Source organism: Sapajus apella, unplaced genomic scaffold (assembly GCF_009761245.1).
Source record: "Sapajus apella isolate SASKATOON/1434 unplaced genomic scaffold, GSC_monkey_1.0 scaffold22, whole genome shotgun sequence".
Classification (NCBI taxonomy): Eukaryota; Metazoa; Chordata; class Mammalia; order Primates; family Cebidae; genus Sapajus; species Sapajus apella.
Window position 1 is genome coordinate 18001255 of NW_022436962.1, and position 15272 is coordinate 18016526.

The 15272-nt window shown below is 36.4% G+C and overlaps 1 protein-coding gene and 1 long non-coding RNA gene across 6 annotated transcripts in view; both read left to right on the plus strand.

Moving 5' to 3' along the window:
• Positions 1 to 15272, plus strand: part of KCNK2 (potassium two pore domain channel subfamily K member 2) — a 214120-nt gene that overhangs the window by 75838 nt on the left and 123010 nt on the right. The gene's annotated exons all lie outside the window — the stretch shown is intronic.
• On the plus strand, positions 7377 to 15247 carry LOC116558936. Its single transcript, XR_004272241.1, has 3 exons — positions 7377 to 7389; positions 11973 to 11975; positions 15115 to 15247. It is a non-coding gene; the product is annotated as an uncharacterized LOC116558936 (long non-coding RNA).

Here is a 15272-nt window from a genome sequence, read left to right on the forward strand (position 1 = left end):
CTTAGTCTGATTTCTGATTCCTCAAACTGATTTCAGGTCAGCACAGCCATGTGAAATTGGAGTTGATTATTAGGACATCCAAGTGGAGATGTTGAGTAGGAAGCTGCAAATATGAGTTTGGAGTTTGGGGAGAGGCCAGGCTGAAGATACACATTTGGAAGTCATCATTATATAGAAGCTATTTCAAATCAAGATGCTGGATAAAATCATCTGGGGAATGAGCGTAGGTTGAAATGAACAGAGATTCTAGTGTGATTCCAGGAGCACTTCAACATGTAGAGTCTGTAAGGACTAGAATCCAAATGCATGTGAATAATTGATTTACAAACTAAGATTTCAAGGATGTTGCTCTCATTTTAGGGAGCTGCGTCACTCTATGCCCCCAGACCTCTGAAGATTTTGTTATTTTCCTTTAAGGGCCGTTTAAAAAAAACATTTAAGAAGTAAATCTCGGTGAGGTGTGGTGACTCATGCCTGTAATCCCAGCACTTTGGGAGGTTGAGGCAGGTGGATTGTTTGAGCCCCCAAGTTCAAGACCAGCCTCGGCAACATGGCAAAGCCCTGTTACTATGAAAAATACAAAACTTAACCAGGCATGGTGGCACGTGCCATGCCTGTAGTCCCAGCTCTTGGGAGGCTGAGGTGGGTGGATCACTTGAGCTGGGAGGTTAAAGCTTGCAGTGAGCTGTGATCACACCACTGCACTCCAGCGTTGGGCTAAAGAGCAAGACCCTGTCTCAAAAAAGTGCATCTCTAAGCATGTGAGCCATTGAAGGTGTGTGTGTGAGTAGGCACATCCATTTATGTTTTAGATCATAACTTTCTTAAGGGTGAATGGGATTGTTTGGCATACAAAGAGTGGGTTAGAGCTGATTGTATGTGGTAGAGAGTGTACTACATGATTATATATAAGGTTGGTTCAAATGTAATTGTGGTTTTTTTCATTACTTTCGATGGCAAAAACTACAAGTACTTTTGCACCAACCTAATACAATTATTTGGTGGCTGTCATTCTGACTCGTATAAGCACTCAGGTATGTTAGATATTTGACCTCAGTCTTAGAAAGAGTATAATTTTTTAAAATCATTTTATTTATGGATAGATAACAAGCTGTCCAGAAAGCATCTAAAAAGGCTTTCTTTTCTTACCGGTGGTTTTACACTTCTTGTAAAACTTTTTGTATCTAATTATAGATTTTAGGGACATAAAAATAGCCTGCAAAATGTCTAAACATCCCATAAATACTTTATGTCTTTTGGGTTAATCTCTGGAAAAAGCACTTTAAAGCAACATCATGTGTAACCTTCTTGGATGTATATTAACCTAGTAGCTTGAATTATTTTACCAGATTAACTGGATGCTACTTAAATGTCAGCGCTCCAAAGGTAAGAGTTCCAAGAGGGAATTGGGATACCAAATGGGGACATAGAAGTCTTAAAGTAAACCGTGTCAATTTCCAATTTTCCTAGGACTCCCGTACGTGCCGCTTTCTTAGAGGAATAAATCATTCTTGCTCTCACTCTCTGCCCATGTGTTCATGCTAGCTTGCAAAGTACTTTTTCTTGTATAACTACATCAAGTAGCAATTGAGACATTTTCATGTAATATTTATTAATAACTAGCTTTTTATTATAAACATAGAAGTAGTCTGTCAGAAAATTTTATCTTTGAAGAATATATGAAGATTAACAAGTTAATATTGGATGCAAAATTAGAAAAGTCCCATGAGTGGTATATATCAATAAAATACCACTCAAACTGATGTGATTAAGAAGGAGTATTGTTTAAAAATAATGGCTAGAATGTTATTTGATAGATGGGATGGTTATTTGAGAATGAGAGAAATTATTCTGCATGTAAATTATATATTTTAAAATATTTTTTGGCTGAAAATTTATTTAGTCTAAGCTAAAATCAAGACTTAAATGTAGAGCTCAAACCAGTATTAGAGTGAGGTTTGCCCAATGTAGACCTGTTAATAGTAATTAGAATAATAGCTCTAAAATTCTGAGAGTTGTATATTCCATGTTTATTTTATCTTATATTTGCATATCATTTTACACTTTAAATTACATTACTTAATTCTCACATCCGTTAGGCACATATGTAGTAATGCATGTTTATAAAATGGAGGAACTGAGGCACAGACAGATTAACTACCTTGCAGTTCAAAAAGAAACAAGTGGTACCTTAATGAGATTCTTCCTCGTGACTCCATCTCCAGTGCTTTTCTCTTAGACAGTTATACAGGAATGTGTGCAGCACATGTCTGGCAATATTAGATACCCAATAAATATTTAGTTCAACAACCATCATCATACAGGTACTTCAATAAATCTTCCGTCTTGCTTTGTTAGGAAACCAAAAGCCTTTTCTTCATTATCACCCTTTTACAGATGAGTAAGTTGAGGCACGTATTGTTTAACCAAAGGCCATGCTGGCTGTTTCAGCTTGAGACACTGAAAGTGGCACAGCAAACATTAGAATTGCAGAGCTTCTATGCAGGTGACTCTAACGCTTCTTTCCACAGTACCAAATGGCCTCTTTGGAAGCTACTTTATTGGGTTGCATTCTTTCACCCCGGGCTCCTGTTTTACCCAAGTCTACAAACCAAATCAGATTTATGACCTGTGCCTCTAGGACATGCTTCCTTAATTTTAAATTGCTGCTGGATTGTAAACCCAGTAAACACCACTTAAGGCGTCTGTGTGCTCTGTGCTGTACTAGCAAAGATGAGCAGCCGAAGACACAGAAGGTCTGTAAATGCAAAGGCAGAACATTTGCTAATGGTAAACTGAGCACAATTATAAGGACGCAAAAGGGCAAATAAAATATTTTGCTAAAACTTGTGTGAGTGGGCATTCCTCATGTGGGGCGGGGGGTGGGGCATGACCAGGTGAGATAAATCAGGAAAGGTAAGAGGAGAGGCAAAGAGAAATAGTTGCAAAGATACACTAAATTAACGTGCTCCATGTGGGATTATGGGACTGTTATCATTTCTTGCTTGCTAGCATTCACAAAGTAATAATGGTTTCTTGTTGCACAAAATTCAAATAATACAAGAAAGTAGAAATAAGAAAGTAAGTATCAGAAATTTCCTTTACCTAGAGTTGGCTGATATCTGTCTTTAGACCATAAACATACGTGGATATACCGAGGCGTGTGTGTGTGTGTGTGTGTGTGTGTGTGTGAACATACACACATCCACATCTTTCCACACATGATTTTGCACGTATGGGATCATGTACACCTGCCATTTTGGTGTCTCCACTTTTCAATCACCATTGTTAGGGAATGATTTAGTAACATTATTTTTTCCTATTAAAATTTTTTACATTAAATTTTTTATGAATACACAATAGCTGTACATATTTGTGGGGTACATGTGATATTTTGATCCAAGCATACAGTGCATAATGATCAAATCTGGGTGACTGGGATATTCATAACCTCAAACATTTATGATTTCTTTGAATAGGCAGCAAAGAATTTTTTTTTTATGTTCAACAATCTGTAATTCAAATATAAAAGTTCAACACAAGCCATTCATTGGGATTGTGGAAGTGGTGGTGTGATTCTTTTAAAGTGAAGTTTAGAATTTGCTGGTCTTTTAAAAACAAGAAATGGGGAAATGCAACAAAATGACCTTTTCAGTTTTCAAAAGCTTTCAAGTAAACGATAGTTCATAGGGCCATAAAAGATCCATTTAATCAAACCCACTTTCACCCCCTGCCAATTGTCTTACACCCATTCTGCAATCTTAATACATATTCCTGAATAAAGATTTACAGTTCAGCCTGGCAGCAAAGAATTTTCTAAGTCATGTTTTTAAATATAGTCGTTAGGGGACTTGATACAGGGGCTTCTGACTCATGAGTCCCCTCACGCCAGTGGGGCAGAGTAGGGTGGGTCATGGGGAACCTTGCACAGCAGCTGTTTTTGGTAAAGCAGCTCTAAGAATCTTCACGACGTGGACCATTTTGAATTCACATGTTTTGATAGGCAACACAGACACAAACTGGCACAACATATTTTTAAGGAGATGGAACATGAATCTAAACAAAAATATTGAGTTCCTTCTAGTAGAAAGCTTCCCTCTCGGATTTATGATGTTTTTGAGGTACCACTGATTTCACAGTGTTCAAAACTGCATTAAGTGGAGCCTATCAGATTTGTCCTAGAACAAGCTCTTTTCTTCTCTCAGCCCTTCCAATCTTTATCATTTCTTCAACAATAGTGCTGTGCTTCGTGTTCTTTTGAGGTTGGAACCTGGATCCTTAGAGATAGAGAGCCCAGCATCTGAGTGGGAGATCTGTCTTTCAGTCCTGCTTCCACATGAACAGCAAGAAGAATAATTACTGGATCAACTGAGAAGGAGCGAGTTTTCACCTAAAATGCATTTGTAAAAATCTGCATCTGCAGATACTAAGAATAGTTGTCTTAGCCGGTGGACAATGGTAAAATATGACCAATAACATATTCATGTATGGACTAAAAGTATAATTATGACAAAAAATAATGCTTTGGAAAGGCATGTAAGAAAATTCTAGATGAGTCTGGTAGTACAGAAGTAAAAGTTCTTAAATTGGTAGCCATGGTTTTACTCTCAGGTTAGGACTTACAGACATGTGCTTCTTTCTTCCTTCCCTTTCCTGTCCCCTTCTGTTCTGGTATCTTCTCTTCCCCTCTCTTTCTCTTCTCTCCCCCATCCTTACCTTCGTTTTTTTCTTTAAAAGAAAAAATTAAATGACTCTTCTGTTATTGCCTATTGCTTCCTTTTTTGGGGTGAATGTTAATCAAGAAAAATGTTTTTTGGCAGCATTTGAAATTACATTAATTTTCTTGCCCTCTGCTACCTTTGTGAGTTCATTCCTTATGGTTTCATGCAGTCACTTTAATTTTTGACAATTTTCTCTGATGGTTAGTAGCAGATAAAGTTAATGATTACTTTCTAGAAGGTGTCAATACCTTTATGATATTTGGTTGGGATTGTGGAAGTGGTGGTGTGATTCTTTTAAAGTGAAGTTTAGAATTTGAAGATCAGTAATACAAGTTTAAATGTCCTCGTGGTCCATTGGTCCAAATGGCTCATTCTTTTAATAAGTGAAATAGAGAGGAATAGAACCTGTGACATTGCAGAAGAGACTTCTGGGAAATGAAAGGTGGCTCCTTTCAGTCATTCAAATGGGGTCTTTTCTGAACTCACAGGAATGGTCGATGGCCTCATTCAGTCCTATTTTATCATTGATTAAATATCCACATTGGTTAGGTAATATTCTTATCAGTAAGAGAATGGGATGATACTTCCACATCTAGAATTAATTCTTTTTTTTGTTGTTTTTCTAATTTAAAATATTTATTCTTTCTTACATACAATTGCCTTTGTGTTATGCAATACTTTTGCATTAAGAATTTACAGCATAGAATTAATTCATATTCAACTCTTTGTTTTTATAATCCATGATCATATGTGTCTTGGGTCTAGTTTTGTTTTAATCTGTTCCTTTGCAGTTACAGTGCTGCTTGATTATTTGAGTTGTGCTTTTCAGATATACATTCTGCTTACTTAAGACTTTGGTAAGTGTCAATTAGAAATGTGGACAATATTCCAGAAGAGGAGAATCATAATTTAGCTTGGGGGCTTTTTGTTTTCTTTCTCTTTCTTTTTAAAACAATTTTTGTTGTCTCTCTAGTGATACTGGCATTGTTAAATGATGCCCTTAGGCAAAGAGTCCTGGTGATTCTTGAGCCTTCTTCTAGGTCACTGAAACCACTGTTTGAAAAGGGCAGTCTGCTTGTTTTCCCCCAAATCCATTAGTTTCCACATGACAAGGATGAGCTTCAACTCTCATTTATGTGTCTCATTCCCCTGGCTTGTGAGATTTTAAAAATTTAATTAAACATTGAATATTTCTCATTGTTAAAGATCATGGTGACATTTCCAGATTTTGATATTTCCCTTTTCGATTATATATTAAAACATCACAGAATAGATATCTAGCTTTACGTTTATCCCTTCAAATATATATTTATTGTATCTACACATTTTAACTGTTAAAATTCTTTCTTTTAGATCCCTGACCAAACATACTTATTTGTACAAGGAATCAATTATTTTTCAGTCTTTGTAGATAATCTTTTTATGATGACTTACATTTTGTGAATTGATTTTTCTTTCTCTCCTAATTTATCACCTTATAGTAGCTATTTAATTGGTAGAGCATGGTTTCTCTGCACAGAACTGTTTTATTTTTCCTTATGATGACTTAAGAGTGCATATGTGTTCAAAGACATTATTCTCTATGTGATTTCACTCTGTTTTGCTTTAAGTGTTTCTCAGAAAACTAGGGTTTCTTTTTTCTTCTATGGATAAAATATATGTGTGTTTATATTTCTTTAACTTTTATTTTAAGTTCAGGAATACATACGCAGGTTTGTTACATAGGTAAACTGTGTCACAGGTGTTGGTTGTACAGATTATTTTGTCACTCAGGTATTGAGCCTAGTACCTGTTAGTTATTTTTCCTGATTCTATCCTTCAGCCCATCTTCAACCCTCTGATAGGCCCTAGTGTGTGTTATTCCCCTCTATATGACCATGTGTTCTCATCATTTAGCTCCCACTTACAAGTGAGAACATGTGTTATTTGGTTTTCTGTTCCTGCATTAGTTTGCTAAGAATAATGGCCTCTAGCTTCATCCATGTCCCTGAAAAGGACATGATCTTATTATTTTTTATTGCTGTGTAGTATTCCATGGACTATATATAAAAAAACTAAGGTTTCTTTTGGATTTATTGTTATACACACTTGAGAGAGCTCTAGTTAGTGTATCCTCACTCTACAGTAATGTTGAGTGAAAGTGCTGATATTTGGGAAGCACTAAGTTCATATTCTTTTTAGAAGTACCTAAGGAAGGAAATTTACCAGAAGCTTATAGAAGTATAATGTGTAATGTATTCTTTGGTAATGTGGCAGTGAACGAAAGCTTAAGGAAATAAGTAAAGCAGTACATGTCAGGACAGAGGAAAGGGAGGGGATCTCAGTAGACCCCATCACATGACCACACAGATTAAAGTGAAGCACATTTTGAGGAAAAAAGTCTTTAATTTTTAAATTTTCCATTTTTAAGGTCTCAACATAGTTTCTTGGCTATTGTAAAGTTCCTCTTCTACAGTTATGCATCTGTTCTTATTATTTAGTTAACACTTCCTTAGAGGAAGAAGGGGATTCATCAAGAACTCATAATTGCTAAAACAGGACATATTCCTTTTGGGCAAATAAAAAATTCTCCTTTCCTGTCACTATTATTTGTATTCTACAAAGGGTGATTTGAACACATTTGATTTCAGTGACGGATACAATAAAATTAACTTCTTTTTCCTTGGACGTCATGTGGTTTCTGCACCAGTGTGCTGTTAATAGTACCAGGAAAGTAGATTCTGAGATTTATGAATAAAGACGCACAGGTTTGCGTCCATGTAGACATTTTGAAGTTAACCTAGAGGGCAGAGGTAACTCATTTATCTTCTAGATGTGGCGAGTCGTTGGGGGGAGTCCTTAGTAAGGTTTTGTCCTGTTAACCCAGGAGTCACTAGTCACTACACCATGCATCTATGGGTCGTGTGTGTCCCCAGCAGGGTAACAGTGTGGTAGATTTCCAAGCAAGGCAGGCCAAAATATGTGAGAAAGGAGATGCATAGTTATTAGATGAACTTAGAGTTTTTATATTTTATTTTGCATTGGGAATAAATGGGACATCTTATTTTCCTTAAAATAGCCATAGAGAGGGTTACAAATTATGTTTAATGGGCAGCATTTTTTAAATACAGCAGGATCTCAGATGCCTGGGACCTAGGTGTTTCTTAAGCATTGAAGACAGTGAATATGATGGAGGTCTTGTTGATCTTTACTTTAAAGCTTAATTTGGTGACTCTGCCTCTTTTAGTTAAAAAAAATATATACCATGTTAATGGCATCACAGTCCATAAAAACATTTAAACATACCTGGTTGCAGTTCTGATGTTCCTGTACTAGGAGATGGTTTCTCAGAACACTCAATTTACTGCTGCTTCTCAGAAAGTGAGACAGGCTGCTGCTTTTGTTCGTTTGTCACAAACCATCATAAACCATCAAATGCATAACAAACACATGGGAGACAATTATTCCCAGTTGTTACTAAGTAAAATTTTGTAAGACAAAGTTACATTTAATTATTTAATTATTGGTCTAAATGATTTATCATTCACGTAGAAGAAAAGGAGAATTGGTTTGCAATATGGTTTTGTGAATCTGAATTTGTTTGGGCATTTGGACACATACTGATTATTTTGAGTTCTCTTTCTGAATCCTTATTTAGAATCATTTTTGCATTTATCTGTTTTTTCAGATAGTGTATTAACTGTTGTAGAGGCCTGAGGTAAGATAGTTGGTGTTATGATCTACGCATCTAAAGCAAGAAATAGTAAAAATCCCTGTTCATTTGTTTATCCATTTTGTGTTTCTGTTTTTTGAAAGGCATTGTTCTATGCATGGGATATAATCAACATAGAACTAAACTGAGAGTTTTGTTCTCGTGGAGCTGCTATGCTAGTGAGGGGTGACTAAAAATTAACAAATACCTATTTGAACAAGATAATTTCAGAAGGCGCTAATGTTCTGAAGACTAAAGATGCCTAGTGAGATAGAGATGGGAGGTGGGCTTCTCCAGAAGGGATACGTTGAGAAAAGTTTTCTCTGAGGACATGACATTTAGATGAGGTTGGGTGAGGGAAGGTCAGTCATATAAAGGTTTCTGGGGGTGGGTGGGAATTGTTCAAGGAAAAGGCAGTACATCCAAAGGCTAGAACATACTTGGTATATTCTAAGACCCATAGAAGATCTGATGTGATTGGGCCATCCCCGGTGGATCAGGACAGCTGTAGGGGATGAGGCGAGGGAGGTTGGCCTGGTAGGACAAGTGGTCCGGGCTTTAGGTGCAATGGGAAGTGAACAAACAGAAAATTTCAGAAAGAAATAGATAATTGCATCAAAATTGTGTTAGGCAGATACAGTCTCATGCCACATAATGACATCTTCGTCAGTGATGGACTGTATATATGACGGTGGTCCAATAAGATTATGATGGAGCTAAAAGTTCCTATTGCCTATGACGTGGCCATCAAAGTATCATATCTCAATGCATTACTCAAGTGTTTCTGGTGATGCTGGTGTAAACAAACCAACTGTACTGCTAGTCATATAAAAGTATTGCACATACAATTATGTACTACCTAATACTAGATAATGACAATGAACAGCTATGTTACTGGTTGATGTATTCACTATACTATACTGTTTTCATTATTTTATTTCGTTTTATTTTTTAAAATATTTTTTGGGTTTTTAAATTGATATAATAGTTGTGCATATTTTGGGTGTACATGTGATACTTTGATACCTGTATGTAATGATTAAATGAGGACAATTGGGATCCCTTCTATTAATGTATACAAAAGTTAAGTGTAAAACTGTCTCAGGTCTTTCAGGAGGCATTACGGAAGAAGGCATTGTTATCATAGGAGATGACAGTGTCATGCATGTCTTATTCCTGAACAACTTACAGGGGGACAAGATATGGAGAAGGAAGACAGTGATACGGGCGATCCTAACCCTGTGTAGGCCTAGGATAATATGTGTGTTTGTGTCTTAGTTCTTATTGAAACTGTTTGATTTAAAAGGTAAAAATATTTAAAAATAAAGAAGCTTATAGAACAAACATACATGGAAAGAAAAATTTTTTGTACAGCTGTACAATATGTTTATTTTAACCTAAGTGTTATTACAAAAGAGTCAAAATGTTAAAAAAAATTAAAACATTTACAAAGTGAAAAGGCTATAGTAAATTAAGGTTAATTTACTGTTGAAGAAAGAAAAGTATTTTTAATGGATTTAGTAGCCTAGGTGCATGGTGTTTATGAAGTCAACAGCAGTGTACAGTAATGTCCTAGGCCTTCACATTCACTCACCCTTGCTTACTTACTCTCCCAGAACAACTCCCAGTCCTGCAAACTCCATTCACGGTAGATGCCCTATACAGGTGCACTCTCTTTTATCTTTTCTGTGTTTAGATACACCAATACTTACCATGTGTTACAACTGCCTGTCATATTCAGTACAGTAACATGCTGTACAGGTCTATAGCCTAGGAGCAAAAGGCTCTACCATATATCCTAGCTATATAACAGGCTATGCCATCTAGGCTTGTGGAAGTATACTCTATGAAGTTCACACAAGGATGAAATTGCTTAAGGATGCGTTTTTCAGAATGTCTCCCCATGTAAGCAACATGTGACTGTCATGTAGTGGCCTGTTAGGGGTATTAGATCAAATACATTTAGAAAAGAGTAATTGGAGAAATGTTTATGAAATTTGGCATTGTGAAGAATTTTCAAGAATGAGGACTGAGAGGGAACACACAGGGTTTGGGATAGTAGGAGAGGAGAGAACTTTTCAGGAAGAGATGCTTAGGGTGATGTCACAGAGAATGTGTATACTTCTGGGATGAGGTAGAGAGACAGGAGGTGGCTGCTTAAGGATTCTGAAGCTGGTGCTAGGCATCGAATTTCATGTGTCTAAGATTCCTTAAGAACAAGATACATTTTTATGAGCATAGACGATACTAGACGATTCTTCTGCATGGGCTCTGTGTGGCACAGCTCTTTATTTCTGTTTTCTCCAAACAAATTCTAACATCTGTTTTAAGAGAGAAGATGTAGATTTCACCCCTAAAATCCATTTTTTATTGAAAATCTTCCACAATATTGATATTACAGGACATGTTACAGCTTACATGCTACCAGAAATGACTGTGTAATTATTTTATTCTTAATAAATATACGCTTCCTATTTTCTCTCAGGTTAACGAGTTCCAAAGCTTCACATCAGTTTTAATTTCTGGGAGATGTTTTATCAGACAATGACATTTGGCTCTTGATTTAAGCAGGCCTAAAAATCTATTTCATGAGGGTAATTTAAAATAATTTGGCTTAATTAAAATGGTAAATGATGTTATTTTATAATAATGATATCATTCCTGAGGCACAGTTTTCTTGGACAGCTGTACTGTGCTATTATGCAAATAAGTATTTTTTGACAGGACAACAACTCCTGCTTTATTCTCCATTATTCAAAACTTCACAATCATATTATTTCCTGAGCCATAGACAGCTTGTGTGTGTGTCTGTTTTAGTGCCTATTGTTTTCCCCTGATGCAGGATTGAATTGCTTCAGATAAGCCTTCTTAATAGAAACATGTTGAGATTCCTTTCTTCTTGAAGAAGAGGGAAAAAAACGAGCTAATCTTATATAGAGGCCAAACTGAGATGAGTGTGTTTGAGTCTAAAAGGAAATGCAAAGAACTAGGAAAAATGGCAACTACATCCGAAAGGCAGGCAATTAGTAGAAAACATCAGCAAAATTGTATCAAAATATATTTTGAATTACTTGCATGTAACATTCAAAGAACTCATGGAATTTGGAACTTGGGACCTTCCGTAACTATTGCCTATTCAAACTCTGTCATTTCAGAGCTAAGAAAACAAATAATTTGATCATTTTCCTAAGAGCATATTACCAGTTAGCAGTAGAACAAACACTGGATCCATGACTTCTGGTTTTTCAGACCGCCCCCTCCTAATGTCCCCTTTTTACTTTTACTTTCTCTTATAAAAAACGTCATCATTCTAGGATCAGAGCTAGCTATTCTAACACTTTATTTCTTTGAGTCGGTAATCTGTGTATCTTCTTCTTTGCCCTACAGAGTGGCAGTTTGCCCCAAACTCCCAAAGGTGTGACTCACTGTTTTGCGCTGATCATCTGTTCTCTTGCCAGTGCTTGCTTGCTGCCTCCTGTGCGTTGCTGAATGACTTAGTGAAGCATCTCAGAATTTTAGGATTAGGGAAAAATCCTTCTGAATCTTGGGGGAAATAAAAGCAGGTGGTATCGTTGTGAAGTATCTCATCACCAAAACGCTCAAGTGAGGTTACAAATGGATGTTTAAAAAGGACTTCACAAATTCATGGATGATAAATACAAAACATGTTAGTGAACAGAATTGAGACAACTTAGAATTTAAACAATTTTTGGTATGGTAAATTAATGAAATTTATGAAATCAATAAATATTTATTGAGTTCCTACTGTGTGCCTAGCATTGTAAGGGGCTACGGGATTTTTTTCTACACAAATTGTGTTTCATTATACATATTCTTTCATATCCTGATTATCTCACTTTGTAATATATCGTGAACATCTACCTACATCTCTAAATATAGATTTATAGAACCCTTTTTATAGGCTTTGTAGTATGCCTTTTTATGAATATACCATTTTTTAAAACTATTTTTTTATATCAGACACTTAATACTTTTTTAGTTGTGGGACAAAAAAAAAACATGTAACAAGAGATCTACCCAGTTAACAAATTTACAAACGTGTAATACAGTATTGTTGACTATGCGCACATTGTGGTACAATGGATCTCCATAGAACTTTTCATCTTGCGTGACTGAAACCCTATACCTACTTAACAGAAAGTCTCCCTTTTTCCTTCCCCCACCCCCTAGCAACCACCACTGTGTTTTCGGCTTTGTGAGTTTGACCATTTTATAGATACCTCATATAAGTGGAAGCATACAGTATTTGTCCTTATGTGACTGATTTACTTAGCATAGTATTATCAGGCTTCCTCCGTGTTGTAGCAGATGACAGGGCTTCCTTCCTATTTAGGGAAGCATCATATTCCGTGGTGTGTATATAGCCCATTTTCTTTCTTCATTCATCCATCAATGGACATTTCCACCTCTTGGCTAGTGTGAATAATGCTGGAATAAAAATGGGAATGTACGTATTTCTTGAAGATCCTATTTTCAGTTCTTTTGTTTTTAATAATTATTGTTTATTTATTTCAACTTTTATTTTAGATACAGGGAGTACATCTGCATATTTGTTGTGTGATGCTGAGGTTTGGGGTATGATTGAACCCATCACTGAGGTACTGAACATAGTGCCCTTTTTTGCTTTCTGAGATAGAGTCTCGCTCTGTTGCTAGGCTGGAGTGTGGTGGTGCAATCTCGGCTCACTGCAGTCTCCACCTCCCAGGTTCAAGCAATTCTCCTGCCTCAGAATCCTGAGTAGCTAGAACTACAGGCACGCGCCACCACGCCCAGCTAATTTTTGTATTTTTAACAGAGACGGGGTTTCACCATGTTGGCTGGGATGGTCTCGATCTCTTGACCTCGTGATCCACCTGCCTCGGCCTCCCAAAGTGCTGGAATTACAGACGTGAGCCACTGTGCCCAGTCCTCAGCAGTTTTTTAACCCTTGCCCTCCTCCCTTCCTTCTTCCCTGCTCTAGTAGTTCCTGGTGTCTGTTGTTCCCATCTTTATGTCTGTGTATACTCAATGTGTAGTTCCTAATTATAAGTGAGAACATGTGGCATTTGGTTTTCTGTTTTTGCGTTAGTTTACTGAGGATAGTGGCCTCCAGCTGCGTCCATGCTGCTGCAAAGGACATGATTTTGTTGTTCATTTTGGCTGCACAGTATTCCATGGTGTGTATGTACCACATTTTTCTTATGCAGTCCACTATTGATAGGCATCTAGGTTGATGACATGGTTTTCCTATTGTGAATAGTGCTGTGATGAACATTAGGTGGATGTGTCTTTTTGGTAGAATGATTATTTTCCTTTGGGTAAATACCTAATAATGAGACTGCTTGGTCAAATAATAGTTCTATTTAAAATTCTTTGAGAACTCTTCAAACTGCTTTCCACAGTGGCTGAACTAATTTACATTTCCACCTACTATTTACCAGCATTCATATTCCTCCACAGTCCTGCCAACATCTGTCATTTTTTTGACTTTTTGATAATAACCATCTAACTGGTGTAAGATGGTATCTCATCGTAATTTTGATCTTACATTTTTCTGATGATTAGTGATGTTGAGCATTTTTTAAGTTTGTGGGCCCCTTATCTGTCTTCTTTTGAGAAGTGTCTGCTCATGTTTTCTGCCTAATTGATTTAAGTTCCTTATGAATCCTGGATATTAAGTCCATGCTGTTTTGGTTACTGTAGCCTTATAGTATTATTTAAAGTCAAATGATGCAATGCCTCTGGATTTTTTTTTTTTTTTCCTTAGGATTGCCTTGGCTCTTTGGGCTCTTTTTTGGTTCCACATGAATTTTACAGTAGTTTTGTCTAATTCTGTGAAAATTATGTTTTTAATTTGATAGGAATAGTGTTGAATCTATAGATCGCTTTGGGTGGTATGGCCATTTTAACAATATTATTTCAATCTATCAGCATGGAACATTTTTCCATTTGTTTGTGTCATTTGTGATATTTTTCAGCAGTGTTGTATAGTTTTCTTTGTAGAGAGCTTTCATCTTCTTGGTTAGATGTATTTTTAGGTATTTTATTCTTTTGTATGGTTATTGTAAATAAATATCCAGAAATAGGATTGCAAGATTATATGGTAGTTCCAGTTTTAATTTTTTTGAGGAACTTCCATACTTTTTTCCATAGCCACTGCACCATTTACCATCCCGCCAACAGTGCACAAGTCTTCTCATTTATCCACATTCTTGCCAATATTGGTTCTTTCTGTTGTTTTGATGATGTCATCCTAAGGGTTATATGTGAAGTACTATCTCATTGATTTGTGTTTTCCTGATAATTAGTGATGTCGAGCATCTTTTCATATACCTGCTGTTCATTTGTTATGTCTTCTTTGGAGTAATGTCTATGCAAGTCCTTAGCCCATTTAAAAAATCAAAGTATTTGTTTTTTTTCTATTGAGTCATGTGTGTTCTATATAAATTTTGGATATTAATATCTTCTCAGGTATAGTCAGCCCTCTGTATCCATGGGTTTGGCATCCATGGATTCAACAAACCACAGATCAAAAATATTTGAAAAAAAAATACAGCAATAAAAATAATGCAAATAAAAACAACACAGTATAACTACCATTTACATAGCATTTAGGTCGCATTAGGCATTATAAGTCAGCAGTCCTCAACCTTTTTGGCACCAGGGACTGCTTTCATGGAAGATAATATTTTCACCGACTAGTAGGGTGGGGGGAGGATGGTTTTAGGATAAAACAATTCCACCTCAGATCATAAGGCATTAGTTAGATTGTCATAAGGAGTGCACAGCCTATTACAGCTCCCTCACATGCACAGTTTACAATAGGGTTTGAACTCCTGTGATAGTCTAATGCCACCACT